At 39.8% G+C, this 18,396-nt stretch overlaps 7 non-coding genes across 7 annotated transcripts; all 7 read right to left on the bottom strand.

Annotated features, from left to right (window-relative positions):
- Positions 1-2,735: 2,735 nt before the first annotated feature.
- LOC114553399 (U1 spliceosomal RNA) lies at positions 2,736-2,897 on the bottom strand. The gene has a single exon (XR_003692311.1). It is a non-coding gene; the product is annotated as a U1 spliceosomal RNA (small nuclear RNA).
- A 976-nt stretch (positions 2,898-3,873) lies between these two features.
- LOC114553404 (U2 spliceosomal RNA) lies at positions 3,874-4,064 on the bottom strand. The gene has a single exon (XR_003692316.1). It is a non-coding gene; the product is annotated as a U2 spliceosomal RNA (small nuclear RNA).
- Positions 4,065-6,970: 2,906 nt separating this feature from the next.
- On the bottom strand, positions 6,971-7,134 carry LOC114553398 (U1 spliceosomal RNA). Its single transcript, XR_003692310.1, has one exon. It is a non-coding gene; the product is annotated as a U1 spliceosomal RNA (small nuclear RNA).
- A 975-nt stretch (positions 7,135-8,109) lies between these two features.
- On the bottom strand, positions 8,110-8,299 carry LOC114553410 (U2 spliceosomal RNA). The gene has a single exon (XR_003692322.1). It is a non-coding gene; the product is annotated as a U2 spliceosomal RNA (small nuclear RNA).
- A 2,909-nt stretch (positions 8,300-11,208) lies between these two features.
- LOC114553406 (U1 spliceosomal RNA) lies at positions 11,209-11,372 on the bottom strand. The gene has a single exon (XR_003692318.1). It is a non-coding gene; the product is annotated as a U1 spliceosomal RNA (small nuclear RNA).
- Positions 11,373-13,910: 2,538 nt separating this feature from the next.
- Positions 13,911-14,101, bottom strand: LOC114553409 (U2 spliceosomal RNA). Its single transcript, XR_003692321.1, has one exon. It is a non-coding gene; the product is annotated as a U2 spliceosomal RNA (small nuclear RNA).
- Positions 14,102-18,196: 4,095 nt separating this feature from the next.
- Positions 18,197-18,360, bottom strand: LOC114553397 (U1 spliceosomal RNA). The gene has a single exon (XR_003692309.1). It is a non-coding gene; the product is annotated as a U1 spliceosomal RNA (small nuclear RNA).
- Positions 18,361-18,396: the final 36 nt, after the last annotated feature.

Below are 18,396 nucleotides of genomic sequence, written 5' to 3'. Positions count from 1 at the left end.
AGTCAGTGCATCCATATCAAGTACAGGATATATGTTGTCACAATGTCCAGACAAAACAAATCCCAATATGACACAATTTCAAATGATTACCTATAAAAACCTAGAGGACATTATACAACATCTAAAAACCTCCTCCTGTTGTCTGGATATTCTACCGACGGACTTCTTCAAAACGGTTTCAATCTGTTTGGCTCCTGATCTTCTACAGATTGTAAACACGTCCCTTTTCTCGGGTATCTTCATCAAGCCAAATATTAAAAAATAACAACCTAGACACGTCACTAATGGACAATTATAGGCCAATATCGAACCTTCCATTTTTAAGCAAAATTATTGAGAAAGCTGTTCAACAACTCAACCTTTTTCTATACCTAAACAATATTTTGGATGCCTTCCTATCGGGATTTCGACCTCACCACAGCACTGAGACGGCTCTTGTCAAAGTTTTTAATGACATCCACTTGAACTCAGATGGTGGTAAATCTACAGTCCTAGTATTACTTGATCTTAGTGCTGCATTCGTTCCAATCCCATTTAAAGAATAGGAACTACTTTGTGTCCATAGGTAATTGTGTTTCAGAGCACAACGACATGACGTGTGGAGTTCCCCAGGGCTCTGTCCTGGGGCCTCTTCTGTTTAATATCTATATGCTCCCACTGGCCCAGATAATGAAAAACAATAGCATAAGTTATCATAGTTATGCTGATGACACACAAATTTACATAACGCTGTCGCCTGGAGACTACAGTCCAATACAAAAACTGGCTAGGTGCATTGAACAAATTAATGATTGGATGTGCCACAACTTTTTTAAATTGAATGAAGGAAAAACTGAGGTCATCATTTTTGGAGCAAAAGAGGAACGACTAAGAACCAGCGCCCAGCTTCAAACTATAATGTTAAAAACAGACAAAGCCAGTCAATCTCGGTGTAATCATGGACTCTGATCTGAATTTTAACAGTCACGTTAAGACGATAACAAAGTCAGCCTTTTACCACCTTAAAAGTATATCAAGGGTAAAAGGACTAATGTGTCAACGGCATTTGGAAAAGCTCGTACACGCCTTTATTTTCAGTATACTAGACTACTGTAACGGTGTCCTTACAGGTCTTCCTAAAAATAAAAATCAGTCAGACAGCTGCAGCTGATTCAGAACGCAGCTGCTCGAGTCCTCAACACAAGGAAAGCGGATCACATCGCTCCAATTTTAAAGTCTCTACACTGGCTTCCTATGCCCCAAAGAATAGATTTCAGAGGAGTGGAGTCAGGCATGTAAAAAAAATGTTCTGTTATGTAAAGTCCCCCTAATGGCAGAAATATGCGTGGAAACTATTGGTTAACCCCTAAAAATTGGTAAATATACAAACCAAATACAATACTGTTGGAGAGAGTGTGGTGAATGTAAAGTTGACCTGGTTCACATCCTCTGTACATGCTCAAAAATCCAGTTATATTGGGTTAATGTGTTGGAATTAATGAAGCAAATCTGTGGTCAAAATATTACTTATGAACAATTACATGTCATGCTTGGCATACAGCCGAAAGGTTTAAATAAAAAGAATTATTATATCTTCTGGGTGTTTAGAATTACTGCTATTAAACAAATAACTCGAAGTTGGGAAAAAAACTGATCCACCCAGGTCAGATAAATGGATTGAGGTTGTAGAAAACTTGTATGAAAATGAAATAACGCATAAGATGATAGGTAAAATGAAGTTATTCAAGAAGAGATGGTTCGCATATGCTAACCAAATACATTGAAAAACAAAAACCAAGCATGGATTTGGACCTGTGTAATTAGATGGACGTAATTTCTGTGACATATGATGCACCCATATGGAAATTTGTATGTCTGTATGTAAACATGTATAGGGATGTAAGTAGGCATGCATAAGCGTGGGTACATATGAATATATGGGTGCATATATGATGCACGTCTGGGAGTGTATGTATTATATATATATGTAAGTAGGTATGTATGAGTGGGTATAGACATACATATACTTCTATTAATTATTTATTTTTATGTTTCTTCTTTTTTTAACTTTATTGAAAATGTTTTTTTTTTTATTTCTCCACCACTGGGTGTGAAGGAGGGGGAATTATATATATATATATATATATATATATATATATATATATATATATATATATATATATATATATATATATATAGTGTCAATTCTGATATGTTAATTGTATGATTGTAATATGAACAATGTCACAATAAAAAAACGAAACAAAAAACAATAGATTTCAAAATTCTTCTGCTGGTTTATAAGTCGCTAAATGGTTTAGGGCCAAATTACCTTTCGGATCTACTTGTGAACTATGAACCGAGGGACTCTAAGATCATCAGATCATCTAATTCTTTGCACTGCACTGTATTGGGAATAGTATTCTTTTATTTCTGTATTTAATCTATTTTTAATTCTGTATGAATTGTTTTAATTTCGTATTAACTATTTTTAATTTTGTCCATCCATCCATGCCTTGCCTTTGACTTTTGACAGTTTGACACAATGCTATTCTTAACTTCACCACCAGATGTCCTCATAGAGTTCTGAAGCTTTGAGTATTGAAACTTTTTTCGATACAGTTGGATTAAAAGCATCACCGGTTCAGAAAGCTTCAGCTCGCCATCACTACTAGATGCTTTACATGTAATCCAGCATCTTCTAGCAAAGCTTCGTCTGATTATTCTGATGTGTATATTATCATTTAACACGTTATCAGGGAGAGCGCGAACGCAGTCCCCACTATCACAAATTATGCAGTCGAGATTCCCACATTTGAGGAATTCGCAGAGGTCAGCTCAGCCGGAGTGCAATGGCCAAGCCTCGCCCTGGGTGAACCACCTTCTTGATCATGGTATCTCCCCTGCCAGGTAAGTATGAGTTGTACACGGCACAGTCAGGAGAGTCTTTCACAGAAACACCACGCTGACTAATGGTGCCGACAATATACAAATGACCAACATCAGAGACTACAGAAGGCATGAACATCTACAGGATTTAAATAAATATAGGACAAACATGTTTGTACTAAGGCTGACAAAGATTTACACTTCACTTGAGAACGTATTTATATTTCCCATAATGCAATGCTGTATCTTCAAATAAAAAGCCAACTCAAAAGTCAGTTTTATGTATTTAACTCCAACAAACTAGTAACAGCCCAACAGAGTTTAAATAGGAACAAGCTAAATCATACTGCAACAAAAACTAGTTTGATCCACATTTTAAATTCAGAGAAAAATAACAAAACACACTTCTGTTTCTCACATTAAAACTACTTCCTGTCTTTGTTCGTTTCTGGGGGGCAACTGACCCACCACCACCTATTGGTCTGGAGTGTGAACAACACTTTAGTAAACATTCATCTCTGTGCTTGTGTCTATGCAACGTTTACAGCAAGAAGAAATAAGTTAGATAACAGAAAATGAAGTCCATATGCTTTTAACTCTTTGATTCCTAATGTTTTTATTAAGATTCAGAGCTATGAACTGAAATTATCTTTTTCGTATCTTTTTGCATTAACAAACGTTCCATTGTTGTTTTATTCTATGTTACATTATTTAAATTCTACCTTTGCCTAACTATATTCATGGTACCTTGCACATGTGATTATGTATCTTTAAGGCATACTGTTTCTGCCTTCCCTGTTCTACCTGTAAAGCACTTTGGATCAACTGTTCGTTATCAGACTGAACAGACCGTTCATTTCAAAACTATAGCCTCCTGTCTCCACTTTGAAACCTCCTGCTCTTAAAACAACAATAACAGCACCAGAGCACTAATATTACACTTAAAATGTACCCAGCCCAACAACAGCGTGAGGATGTGAATAAGATTGACGTTAAACATTGAGAGGGGGGTGCACCGTTCCTGGAGGTACTGCAATACCAGGTCGATGCGTGGAGTGGACGGAGCAAGCCCCTATTCCATCTCCCAGTTCCAAAAATCAATTTAATATATGGTCCCCGGGTAGGGGACGTATCAGATATTAAACTGATAAGAACAGATACTACACTTGATCTTAGCCAAAAGGCCGAGAAGCGATACTGAGAAAGGGTCGGCAGAGAGGACCACATTCTCCGCACGCTACGTCTCACCTATGGGTCGGTAATTAACTACAACCAAACTACTGTTTTGGTCACCGTATAAAACAGTAACAATGAACATTTGAGTTCATGTACAACTGGTGATGGTTTATGGCAATATTTATAACAAACTTATGCTTGTGTTTGTACTAAGACTGACAATTATTTACATGTAACTTGAGAATAATGAGCACATATCCCATCATGCAATGCTGTATCCCCAAATCAGAAGCTAAAGTCACTAGTTGAATGTATTTGACTCCAACAAATGAGTTCAGCAAGTTCAAATAAGACTAAACTGAATCATACTGCTACCAAAAGTAGTTTGATCCACGGTTGAAGTTCACAGAAAAGAATGAAAACACACTTTTATTTCTCACATTACCACTACTTCCTGTCTTTGTTTTCTGCTGGTGGACAACTGACCCACCGCCACCTATTGGTCTGGAGAGTGAACAACACGTTAATCAACAGTTACATACACTGTTCAGCATAAGTGAATGACAAAATAAATAAATCCTCTTTTGGAAACTGATCTTAATGCCTTAATTAAAAGAAAAGAGGAAAAATCCAACCTTTAAAGGACCCCAATTTTGTTTGTGAATGAATAATGTATCGTAAATAAATAAATGTTCTTCCTTAAAATACAGGAGGCATAAGTAAGTACACCCCTATGCAGGGCTCAACCCCTGGGGCCAGTAGATCAGCGTTTTACTGGCCCCTTCTACATTTTTACTGGCCCTGAAAGAAATATATGTGCGATTGATAGGCCAAAAAGCAGTAAAATATACACCGCACCTACCATGAAGCTTCAGGAAATGGTTCTAACCCAGCTAGCAACTAGCACTGGATGTTAGCAGCAAAGCTAGACCAGGGGTCATCAACTACATTTTTCCAAGGGCCAGAACTTTTTTAAGCAGACACTCTGGACTTTCAAATTAAGAAAATAAAATTATACCTAATCGCATCTTCTTGTTTGATATATTCACTTTCTTACTAAATTAATGCTATATTTTTTTTTTTACATGTATTAGTGTAAGCAAACTCCTAAAAACATGGAAAATCCATAATGATAACTAGATAAGCTACTTAACTAGAAAATGATCTCAGATTAGGGGGCAGTTCACTGAGGAGTGATGGTTAAAGTCTTGATTACTGAAACATAATCAGTGTCCTGATTGGTGGAAAATGCTTACAGAAAGAAAGGCCTGTTGTCAGGTAAAAATGTCACGGTAAAAAGAACCTGAAGTGAAAAGTTGTGGAAAACAGCAGCTGTAATGATGAATGGACTGATAAGCAGGCTAGCATTCGTCTTGTATGCCTCATTTGAAATAAGACAATGTTGTTGCTAAATAATACAACCGGCAACATCATCAAGAATTAAGAACGCGGCATCATTCACGTGCATATTAAGTAGCCACATGTATTTGTTTTGGTCTTAAAATATGTGTCCAAAGTTCAAGATTGGTTGCAAATTAAGATAAACCGACTACAAACTGACATCTTTCATTTTATCTCTTTTGTAAAGTCGCTATTTGCAGAGTAGAGCTGTGTTTGCACAGCGCGGTGGACAAGAGTGGACAGCGCAGACAGATATCGGTTTCTACATGTTTATGTCTGTAGACAGGTAGGTGGGTATTGATAAGTATTGACTCTTTAATCATGGAGGTTTTATTGTAGGCTACTTACAGTAACAAGTGTAGCGTTAGTTTATCTGCGCCATCGGTGTAAATAATCCTCTGTAACGTTTCCAGTCAGTTACATGCGCTGCATGAAGTAACGCACACACCTCGGCACTACTGTGTGTGCGCCGCCGCCGGCATCGCTGTTCAGAATCCCATCTATCTTCCAAAATGCAACGCTTGTATCCAAATGAATTGGTTATAAATTACCCGAGGTGAAAATGTGAAATGTTAGCTAACATTCACACGCTTTGTGCCACTCTGTATGACGTTTGCTGATGCAGCAGACAGAGCCACAATCAACTAGCCCGACATATGTTTTTACTGGCCCCGGGCCATTGCTTATGTCGAGCCCTGATTTGGACCCATTTTTCTGTTTTTCCAAATGTCCGTTTTTTGCTTAGAAAATTGAACTGATAAGTTACACTGACCCATTCACTGCTAGCTACAAAGTTAGCAATTAAACACAAAGGCTGTCACTTGAATGGCGTTTTGAGCTAACATTAGCAATCATAGATGGCTAAAATGTTTGCCGGATCCGGATCCCTAAACAGTTTAAATCCGAGCATGCGCAACACACACCTGCACTCCACTCACATTGGCTAGTGACACACACCAACAGCGCGCCAGGTGGATAAGCCAGTTTGTGATTGGTCCCTGCAGATTTGTAACAGAAGCAGGATATAAAAAAAAAAGTTTCCAGATTTCCAGCCTGAGCTGCAGGGCAAAATCAAATCCCCAGTAATGTGTGAGGATATATTAATAACATTACAGAAAGTTATTTTGCTGCAATAATAGTGTCAGACATTCATCTGATTATTCTGATATATGTATTTACATTTCACAAGTTATCAGGGAGAGCACGAACGCAGTCCTCCACTATCACAAATTATACAGAAAAACGTATTACCGCCCAACCCTATCTTCGACTTAAAGACATTCATGGATAATATCTGTGAAACAGTTTGTGACACAATGCTATCCTTAACTTCCCCACCAGATGTCCTCAGAGTTCGGAAGCTTTGAGTATTGAACCTTTTTTCGATACAGTTGGATTAAAAGCCTCACCGGTTCAGAAAGCTTCAGCTCGCCATCACTACTAGATGCTTTACATGTAATCCAGCATCTTCTAGCAAAGCTTCATCTGATTATTCTGATGTGTATATTATCATTTAACACGTTATCAGGGGAGAGCGCGAACGCAGTCCCCCACTATCACAAATTATGCAGTCGAGATTCCCACATTTGAGGAATTCGCAGAGGTCAGCTCAGCCGGAGTGCAATGGCCAAGCCTCGCCCTGGGTGAACCACCTTCTTGATCATGGTATCTCCCCTGCCAGGTAAGTATGAGTTGTACACGGCACAGTCAGGAGAGTCTTTCACAGAAACACCACGCTGACTAATGGTGCCGACAATATACAAATGACCAACATCAGAGACTACAGAAGGCATGAACATCTACAGGATTTAAATAAATATAGGACAAACATGTTTGTACTAAGGCTGACAAAGATTTACACTTCACTTGAGAACGTATTTATATTTCCCATAATGCAATGCTGTATCTTCAAATAAAAAGCCAACTCAAAAGTCAGTTTTATGTATTTAACTCCAACAAACTAGTAACAGCCCAACAGAGTTTAAATAGGAACAAGCTAAATCATACTGCAACAAAAACTAGTTTGATCCACATTTTAAATTCAGAGAAAAATAACAAAACACACTTCTGTTTCTCACATTAAAACTACTTCCTGTCTTTGTTCGTTTCTGGGGGGCAACTGACCCACCACCACCTATTGGTCTGGAGTGTGAACAACACTTTAGTAAACATTCATCTCTGTGCTTGTGTCTATGCAACGTTTACAGCAAGAAGAAATAAGTTAGATAACAGAAAATGAAGTCCATATGCTTTTAACTCTTTGATTCCTAATGTTTTTATTAAGATTCAGAGCTATGAACTGAAATTATCTTTTTCGTATCTTTTTGCATTAACAAACGTTCCATTGTTGTTTTATTCTATGTTACATTATTTAAATTCTACCTTTGCCTAACTATATTCATGGTACCTTGCACATGTGATTATGTATCTTTAAGGCATACTGTTTCTGCCTTCCTGTTCTACCTGTAAAGCACTTTGGATCAACTGTTCGTTATCAGACTGAACAGACCGTTCATTTCAAAACTATAGCCTCCTGTCTCCACTTTGAAACCTCCTGCTCTTAAAACAACAATAACAGCACCAGAGCACTAATATTACACTTAAAATGTACCCAGCCCAACAACAGCGTGAGGATGTGAATAAGATTGACGTTAAACATTGAGAGGGGGGTGCACCGTTCCTGGAGGTACTGCAATACCAGGTCGATGCGTGGAGTGGACGGAGCAAGCCCCTATTCCATCTCCCAGTTCCAAAAATCAATTTAATATATGGTCCCCGGGTAGGGGACGTATCAGATATTAAACTGATAAGAACAGATACTACACTTGATCTTAGCCAAAGGCCGAGAAGCGATACTGAGAAAGGGTCGGCAGAGAGGACCACATTCTCCGCACGCTACGTCTCACCTATGGGTCGGTAATTAACTACAACCAAACTACTGTTTTGGTCACCGTATAAAACAGTAACAATGAACATTTGAGTTCATGTACAACTGGTGATGGTTTATGGCAATATTTATAACAAACTTATGCTTGTGTTTGTACTAAGACTGACAATTATTTACATGTAACTTGAGAATAATGAGCACATATCCCATCATGCAATGCTGTATCCCCAAATCAGAAGCTAAAGTCACTAGTTGAATGTATTTGACTCCAACAAATGAGTTCAGCAAGTTCAAATAAGACTAAACTGAATCATACTGCTACCAAAAGTAGTTTGATCCACGGTTGAAGTTCACAGAAAAGAATGAAAACACACTTTTATTTCTCACATTACCACTACTTCCTGTCTTTGTTTTCTGCTGGTGGACAACTGACCCACCGCCACCTATTGGTCTGGAGAGTGAACAACACGTTAATCAACAGTTACATACACTGTTCAGCATAAGTGAATGACAAAATAAATAAATCCTCTTTTGGAAACTGATCTTAATGCCTTAATTAAAAGAAAAGAGGAAAAATCCAACCTTTAAAGGACCCCAATTTTGTTTGTGAATGAATAATGTATCGTAAATAAATAAATGTTCTTCCTTAAAATACAGGAGGCATAAGTAAGTACACCCCTATGCAGGGCTCAACCCCTGGGGCCAGTAGATCAGCGTTTTACTGGCCCCTTCTACATTTTTACTGGCCCTGAAAGAAATATATGTGCGATTGATAGGCCAAAAAAGCAGTAAAATATACACCGCACCTACCATGAAGCTTCAGGAAATGGTTCTAACCCAGCTAGCAACTAGCACTGGATGTTAGCAGCAAAGCTAGACCAGGGGTCATCAACTACATTTTTCCAAGGGCCAGAACTTTTTTAAGCAGACACTCTGGACTTTCAAATTAAGAAAATAAAATTATACCTAATACGCATCTTCTTGTTTGATATATTCACTTTCTTACTAAATTAATGCTATATTTTTTTTTTACATGTATTAGTGTAAGCAAACTCCTAAAAACATGGAAAATCCATAATGATAACTAGATAAGCTACTTAACTAGAAAATGATCTCAGATTAGGGGGCAGTTCACTGAGGAGTGATGGTTAAAGTCTTGATTACTGAAACATAATCAGTGTCCTGATTGGTGGAAAATGCTTACAGAAAGAAAGGCCTGTTGTCAGGTAAAAATGTCACGGTAAAAAGAACCTGAAGTGAAAAGTTGTGGAAAACAGCAGCTGTAATGATGAATGGACTGATAAGCAGGCTAGCATTCGTCTTGTATGCCTCATTTGAAATAAGACAATGTTGTTGCTAAATAATACAACCGGCAACATCATCAAGAATTAAGAACGCGGCATCATTCACGTGCATATTAAGTAGCCACATGTATTTGTTTTGGTCTTAAAATATGTGTCCAAAGTTCAAGATTGGTTGCAAATTAAGATAAACCGACTACAAACTGACATCTTTCATTTTATCTCTTTTGTAAAGTCGCTATTTGCAGAGTAGAGCTGTGTTTGCACAGCGCGGTGGACAAGAGTGGACAGCGCAGACAGATATCGGTTTCTACATGTTTATGTCTGTAGACAGGTAGGTGGGTATTGATAAGTATTGACTCTTTAATCATGGAGGTTTTATTGTAGGCTACTTACAGTAACAAGTGTAGCGTTAGTTTATCTGCGCCATCGGCGGTAAATAATCCTCTGTAACGTTTCCAGTCAGTTACATGCGCTGCATGAAGTAACGCACACACCTCGGCACTACTGTGTGTGCGCGAAGCGCGGGCATCGCTGTTCAGAATCCCATCTATCTTCCAAAATGCAACGCTTGTATCCAAATGAATTGGTTATAAATTACCCGAGGTGAAAATGTGAAATGTTAGCTAACATTCACACGCTTTGTGCCACTCTGTATGACGTTTGCTGATGCAGCAGACAGAGCCACAATCAACTAGCCCGACATATGTTTTTACTGGCCCCGGGCCATTGCTTATGTCGAGCCCTGATTTGGACCCATTTTTCTGTTTTTCCAAATGTCCGTTTTTTGCTTAGAAAATTGAACTGATAAGTTACACTGACCCATTCACTGCTAGCTACAAAGTTAGCAATTAAACACAAAGGCTGTCACTTGAATGGCGTTTTGAGCTAACATTAGCAATCATAGATGGCTAAAATGTTTGCGGATCCGGATCCCTAAACAGTTTAAATCCGAGCATGCGCAACACACACCTGCACTCCACTCACATTGGCTAGTGACACACACCAACAGCGCGCCAGGTGGATAAGCCAGTTTGTGATTGGTCCCTGCAGATTTGTAACAGAAGCAGGATATAAAAAAAAAAGTTTCCAGATTTCCAGCCTGAGCTGCAGGGCAAAATCAAATCCCCAGTAATGTGTGAGGATATATTAATAACATTACAGAAAGTTATTTTGCTGCAATAATAGTGTCAGACATTCATCTGATTATTCTGATATATGTATTTACATTTCACAAGTTATCAGGGGAGAGCACGAACGCAGTCCTCCACTATCACAAATTATACAGAAAAACGTATTACCGCCCAACCCTATCTTCGACTTAAAGACATTCATGGATAATATCTGTGAAACAGTTTGTGACACAATGCTATCCTTAACTTCCCCACCAGATGTCCTCAGAGTTCGGAAGCTTTGAGTATTGAACCTTTTTTCGATACAGTTGGATTAAAAGCCTCACCGGTTCAGAAAGCTTCAGCTCGCCATCACTACTAGATGCTTTACATGTAATCCAGCATCTTCTAGCAAAGCTTCATCTGATTATTCTGATGTGTATATTATCATTTAACACGTTATCAGGGGAGAGCGCGAACGCAGTCCCCCACTATCACAAATTATGCAGTCGAGATTCCCACATTTGGGGAATTCGCAGAGGTCAGCTCAGCCGGAGTGCAATGGCCAAGCCTCGCCCTGGGTGAACCACCTTCTTGATCATGGTATCTCCCCTGCCAGGTAAGTATGAGTTGTACACGGCACAGTCAGGAGAGTCTTTCACAGAAACACCACGCTGACTAATGGTGCCGACAATATACAAATGACCAACATCAGAGACTATAGAAGGCATGAACACCTACAGGATTTAATACAGAAGAAACATGTTTGTACTAAGGCTAGCAAAGATTATTTACACTTCATTTGAGAAATAACTTATCTATATTTCCCATAATGCAATGCTATATCTTCTAATCAAAAGCAAACTCAAAAGTCACCCGTTTTATGCATTTAACTCCAACAAACTAGTAACAGCCCAACAGAGAGTTTAAATAGGAACAAGCTAAATCATACTGCAACAAAAACTAGTTTGATCCACGTTTGAAATTCAGAGAAATAACAAAACACACTTCTATTTCTCACATTACAACCACTTCCTGTCTTTGTTCGTTTCTGGGGGGCAACTGACCCACCACCACCTATTGGTCTGGAGTGTGAACAACACTTTAGTAAACATTCATCTCTTTGCTTGTGTCTATGCAACGAATACAGCAAGAAGAAATAACTTAGATAACAGAAAATGAAGTGCATATGCCTTTTAATGTCAGCAGAAAGCCGACTGGGAAACAGCAGCAGAAATTATGCAGAAAGGATTCTCACTTTTGGGGAATGAGCTAAGCTAATTATCAGACTGAACAGACAGTTCATTTAAAAACTACAACAACTAACCAACTACATCAAGAACAAGAATCTACAAGTAGTGAGTGCAAAGAACAGCACATTTATTTTACAGTAGCTATGTTTCCATCGACCCATTTTTATCCAAATTAAGTGATTTTGAATGAAAAATGCCTTATGGAAACAGTAAAATCCGATTGAATTTCATGAATATCGACTCAAATACGTTCGGTCTCATCGAATTTTCTCTTGATCGATATACGGCTTATGCGATAAACGCTGATGGAAACGTTATTTGCCAAATAAATAATGAATTGTGATTAAGTTTTAGGTCATTTTATGATTGCAACGCGCAATAAAACGAAGAAGAAGAAGTTTCAGTTCATTTCCGCCCAGTATTTTCGCTCTGTTTGCACACATGACAGGTGTCAACAAAAACAGATGTAAGTGGACAAACGAGGAGACGAGATACTTTTTTTTAATTTACCAGAAAAATATAACAGCTATTTTAGATAACAAAAATCTAAGAAACGCCATCATTTATCAGGAGCTCGCGAAGGAAATGACCAACAAAGGTTACGACAGGGACAGTCTAAAACGCTTAACGTGGTTTAATGTACCTAAACAATGATCAATCATCACCAGATTTATGGTCATATCTTGTCATGAACACTTAAGCCTGTCAAAAAAACTAAATCGAAATCTAACGATTATAGAAGTTATCTCACGTTAATGTTTTCTTCATCAGTGGCCGTATGGTGAGGAAAAAGCTTAACGTGGTTTAATGTACCTAAACAACGATCAATCATCACCAAATTTCTCTCTCATATTACCCGTCATAACCACGGAAAACTGTCAAATAATCTAACCCAATGTCCAATTATTATGGAAGTTATCTGACATAAAGCGTTTCTGCTTCAGGGCAGTGGACTCTCCACGGTTCTCATTGGCTTTATAAGTCCTAATGTGAAAAAGCTTAACGTGGTTTAATGTACCTAAACAACGATCAATCATCACCAAAAAAACCCTCTTCTATATTGCTCATCATAACCACTTAAACTGGTCAAATCTAACCCAATGTCCAAAAATTAGACGTTATCTGACACCTTAACGTGAGATAACTTCGATTCGATTTAGTTTTTTTTGACAGGCTTAAGTGTTCATGACAGGATATGACCATGATGCATCTGGTGATGACTGATCGTTGTTTAGATACATTAAACCACGTTAAGCTTTTTCACGTTAAGCGTTTTAGAAAGTCCCTTACGACAAGCCGCGGGACGTCCCGCGGAGTAAATGGAAGGCGCTCAAACAGCAATACACGGCTCAAAAAAAGAGAGTTGTCTCGCGGCGGTGCCGGAGGGGAAATATAAGGCAAGTTCCACCTTTTTGATGAGCTGGATCAGATCCTCAGCCAAAGGCCCATCGGAGCTTAGCTTGGCTTCTAATATTAACAACAACTACTTCTGTCTAGCAAAACTTTGTTCGCAAAAGTTCGCTTGAATCTTGTGCGATTTAGTGCAAAAATGAACGGAAACACCTTAAAATGTCTCAATTCAATTCAATATACCAATTTAATCGCAAAACAGCATGTGACGTCATTACGCACAGGTTTTTATTTGCTTTAAAGCTGTTGGATGGAAACACACTTTCACACTCAGCATTATTCACATGATTTTTTTTACCTAACTTCAGATAATTCGATTGACAAGTGGATGGAAACTTAGCTAGTGACAGGCATTAAAATCATGTCTCCACTTTGCAACCTCCTGTTCTTAAAACAACAATAACAGCACCAGAGCACTTACATTACACTTATATAATAAAATGTACCCACCACCACCACAACAGCGTGAGGATGTGAATAAGATTGATGTTAAACATTGAGAGGGGGGTGCACCGTTCCTGGAGGTACTGCAATACCAGGTCGATGCGTGGAGTGGACGGAGCAAGCCCCTATTCCATCTCCCAGTTCCAAAAATCAATTTAATATATGGTCCCCGGGTAGGGGATGTATCAGATATTAAACTGATAAGAACAGATACTACACTTGATCTTAGCCAAAAGGCCGAGAAGCGATACTGAGAAAGGGTCGGCAGAGAGGACCACATTCTCCGCACGCTACGTCTCACCTATGGGTCGGTAATTAACTACAACCAAACCACTGTTTTGGTCACCGTATAAAACAGGAACAATGAACGTTTGAGTTCATGTACAACTGGTGATGGGTAGTGGCGATATTTATAACAAGCTTATGCTTGTGTTTGTACTAAGACTGAAAACAATTATTTAAATGTTACTTGAGAAAACACATTTCCCATCATGCAATGCTGTACCCCCAAATCAGAAGCTAAAGTCACCAGTTGAAAGTATATGACTCCAACAAATGAGTAACAGCCCAACAGCAAGTTTAAATAAGACTAAACTAAATCAAACACTTTTATTTCTCACATTACCACCACTTCCTGTCTTTGTTTTCTGCCGGTGGACAACTGACCCACCGCCACCTAATGGTCTGGAGAGTGAACAACACTTTAGTAAACAATTACCTATGTGCTTCTCTTTGTGAAAACAGGAAGAATAGTCAGATTCTTGTTTTCTTCACTGATTGACAGTTTACTTCCACATTAACAACAGAGATGTTATGACTGATTTCACATTCATTAGAGGATGATTCACTGAATCTGGATTAATTTAAAGGGGTGATAGAATGCAAAACCGATTTTGCCCTGTCATAGTTGAATAACGACAGTTCGGTGGGTAAATAGGACATACATAGAAGCTCAAAGTCCCACTGACACCCCTTTACTATGAAAATCTCATATTTTGAAACTGCCGCTGAAAACGGGCAAATCTCAACAAAGCTGGAAGTTGACGTCAACCTCCCAAAAACCGTAACCTTTGTCAGCCCACGGGTGTATTAAGAGAACGGTCACGCCCCAACATTTACATAGGCTACACAACTGACCTGAGATCAGGTAGTCTTCTGAATCTAGGTCGCGCAGATTTCTGCTATTCCATTACAAAATTCACTTCTGAAACTTTTTTATGCGAGAAATCAACTATGTAAAGCTCAAATATGGGCCGTTTTACGAAAATGGATGGCTAATTGCAAATTTTGTCCGACTGTGTGTCGGAGTTCAGCGCCGGTGCTGCCTGTGTTGTTGCCTCGCCGCCTGGCCTGCCTTCCTTCCTTCACAGACCCCGGCCTGCTCTGAGCTCGATTGAGCTCCGTTACGGCTTGCAGCCCACAGCACTCCATACCCGCTCAAAGTCACCGGTTTTAGGATAATGGACTACTAAACGCCGGTGCTCTGACAGAGCTCCAGGGCCTGCAGCTCCCCTCTTCCTAATGCCAGGTGTCAGAGAGCTTGTTACACCAGCAATCTGTTACCACAGGTTCCAGTTAATCTTATAATGTGTGTAATTATAATGTGTTGAGTTATTTAAACAAACGATCGGTGAAATACACGCCTCTTGTCCGCGAGTCTCATTGATAGAGCCTGCGGCTGGATGGAGCTATAGCTAGAAGAGGCTAGCTATAGCTAGCCTCTTCTAGCTATAGCTAGCCTCTTCTTAGAATTCCTCTGGAATTCACAAAAATTCATTAACTTGAAATCGGACACCGTTTTTAGCTTTATAAGACATTTAGTTAGATGTTGTATAACTGGCGTGACAAAATTCAAACTGTAAATACAGTATACTCTAATTACGACCAAAAATGAAGCTGACTATCTGTGATTTGTAGCTACACCTAGATAGGATTGAAGGGCAGTCGCAGCTAACGAAACACCTAGCTAAACTTCACAAATATTAATTAACTTGAAATCGGACACCGTTGTAAGCTTTATAAGACATTTAGGTATATGTTGTATACAGTGGGGGAAATAAGTATTTGACCCCTTGCTGATTTTGCAGGTTTGCCCACTTACAAAGAATGCAAAAATCTACAATTTTAATCATATGTACATTCTAACAGTGAAAGACAGAATCCCAAAGAAAATTCCAGAAAATCACATCATATGAATTTATTAAAATTGATAACCATCTGATGAGGAAAAACAAGTATTTGACCCCCTGGACAAACAGCAAGTATTCTGGCTCCTACAAGCCAGTTAGTCTTGGGATGGGCTACAAGAGAATCGGAAAGCAACTTGGAGAGAAAAGATCAACTGTCGGTGCAGTTATCAGGAAATGGAAGAAGCACCACACCACCGCCAACCTCCCTCGGTCTGGGCCTCCACACAAGATCTTGCCTCGTGGGGTGTCCCTGATCATGCGAACGGTGAGGAATCATCCCAAAACCACAAGGGGGGGAACTGATGAATCAACTGAAGGCAGCTGGGACCACAGTTACAAAAGAAACGGTTGGTAACACACTACGCCGTCATGGATTGAAATCCTGCAGCGCACGCAAGGTCCCCCTGCTCAAGAAGAAACATGTACAGGCCCGCATGAAGTTCGCCATTCACCACCTGGACGACTCAGAAGAGGCCTGGAAGAAGGTGATGTGGTCAGATGAGACCAAAATAGAACTTTTTGGCCTCAACTCAACTCGTCGTGTTTGGAGGGCAAAGAACACAGAGTACAACCCAAAGAACACCATCCCCACCGTCAAGCATGGTGGTGGCAACATCATGCTTTGGGGGTGCTTTTCAGCCAAGGGGACAGGACAACTCCATCGTATTGAGGGGAGGATGGACGGGGCCATTTATCGTGGAATTCTGGACCGACATCTCCTTCCCTCAGTGAGAGAGCTGAAGATGGGTCGAGGATGGGTGTTTCAGCACGACAACGACCCTAAGCACACCGCCAAAGCAACAAAAGAGTGGCTGAAGAAGAAGCACATCAAGGTTCTGGAGTGGCCTAGCCAGTCTCCAGACCTGAATCCGATTGAAAATCTTTGGAGGGAGCTTAAAATTCGAGTTGCCAGGCGACAACCTCGGAACCTGAATGATTTGGAGGCTGTCTGCAGGGAGGAGTGGGCCAACATCCCTGCCGAAATGTGCACAAACCTTGTCACCAACTATAAAAACCATTTGACATCTGTCCTGGCCAATAATGGCTTTTCTACAAAATATTAACATGCTGTTTGTCCAGGGGGTCAAATACTTGTTTTTCCTCATCAGATGGTTATCAATTTTAATAAATTCATATGATGTGATTTTCTGGAATTTTCTTTGGGATTCTGTCTTTCACTGTTAGAATGTACATATGATAAAAATTGTAGATTTTTGCATTCTTTGTAAGTGGGCAAACCTGCAAAATCAGCAAGGGGTCAAATACTTATTTCCCCCACTGTAGCTAAGTGGCGTTACATTGTGTGTAACATGTGGTAAGAGATTGCTGGTGTAACAAGCTCGCTGACCGCGCTCTCACTCAACGGGCCATTTAGCTAGCAGGAAGAGGGGAGCTACAGGCCCTGGAGCTCTGTCAGGGCTGCCAGCCTAACGGAGCTCACAGCAGGCCGGGGTCTGTGAAGGAAGGCTGGCCGGGCGGCGAGCCAGCAGCACCGCCGCTGAAGTCCGACACACAGTCTTACCATATTTGCAATTAGCCATCAATTTTCGTAAAACGGGCCATATTTGAGCTTTATATAGTTGATTTCTCACATAAAAAAGTCTCAGAAGTGAATTTGGTAATGAAACATTGCAGTGTCTGGAATATTAGATTCTGTCGGTTCTCTAATGAGTGTGTATTGGGGATTCGCTCAACCAATCAGCGCGCATCTCTAATGTCTGCCTATGGCAATTCGCTCATCCAATCAGCGTGCAGCTCATCTAAATATTCACGAGGATACCATATTTGGAAGAAAAGCTCCTGTTTACAAATCGGGCCAAAACACAGGGATGCATAAGGGCCAATAAAATATCAACCAGGCCATTTTCAGCCCAACCAATGTTACATACCCCATTAGGAGATCATAAGGAACAGTGTGAAATACTCTATATACTCATTCTATCACCCCTTTAAAGTAATATGTGAAGGTATATTAACGTTACAGGAGCTTATTTTACTGTGTTAATAGTGTCAGACGTTACATGTCATGTTTCCTACTTTTGATAAATAAACCCTTTGAGCCACTGTTCTCCAGATCCTTTTCATGTAATCCAGCATCTTCTAGCAAAGCTTCATCTGATTATTCTGATGTGTATATTATCATTTAACACGTTATCAGGGGAGAGCGCGAACGCAGTCCCCCACTATCACAAATTATGCAGTCGAGATTCCCACATTTGAGGAATTCGCAGAGGTCAGCTCAGCCGGAGTGCAATGGCCAAGCCTCGCCCTGGGTGAACCACCTTCTTGATCATGGTATCTCCCCTGCCAGGTAAGTATGAGTTGTACACGGCACAGTCAGGAGAGTCTTTCACA

This window comes from Perca flavescens, chromosome 3 (genome assembly GCF_004354835.1).
Source record: "Perca flavescens isolate YP-PL-M2 chromosome 3, PFLA_1.0, whole genome shotgun sequence".
Lineage (NCBI taxonomy): Eukaryota > Metazoa > Chordata > Actinopteri > Perciformes > Percidae > Perca > Perca flavescens.
Note: the sequence above shows the minus strand (reverse complement) of the source record. Positions and strands in the feature narration are given on the sequence as shown.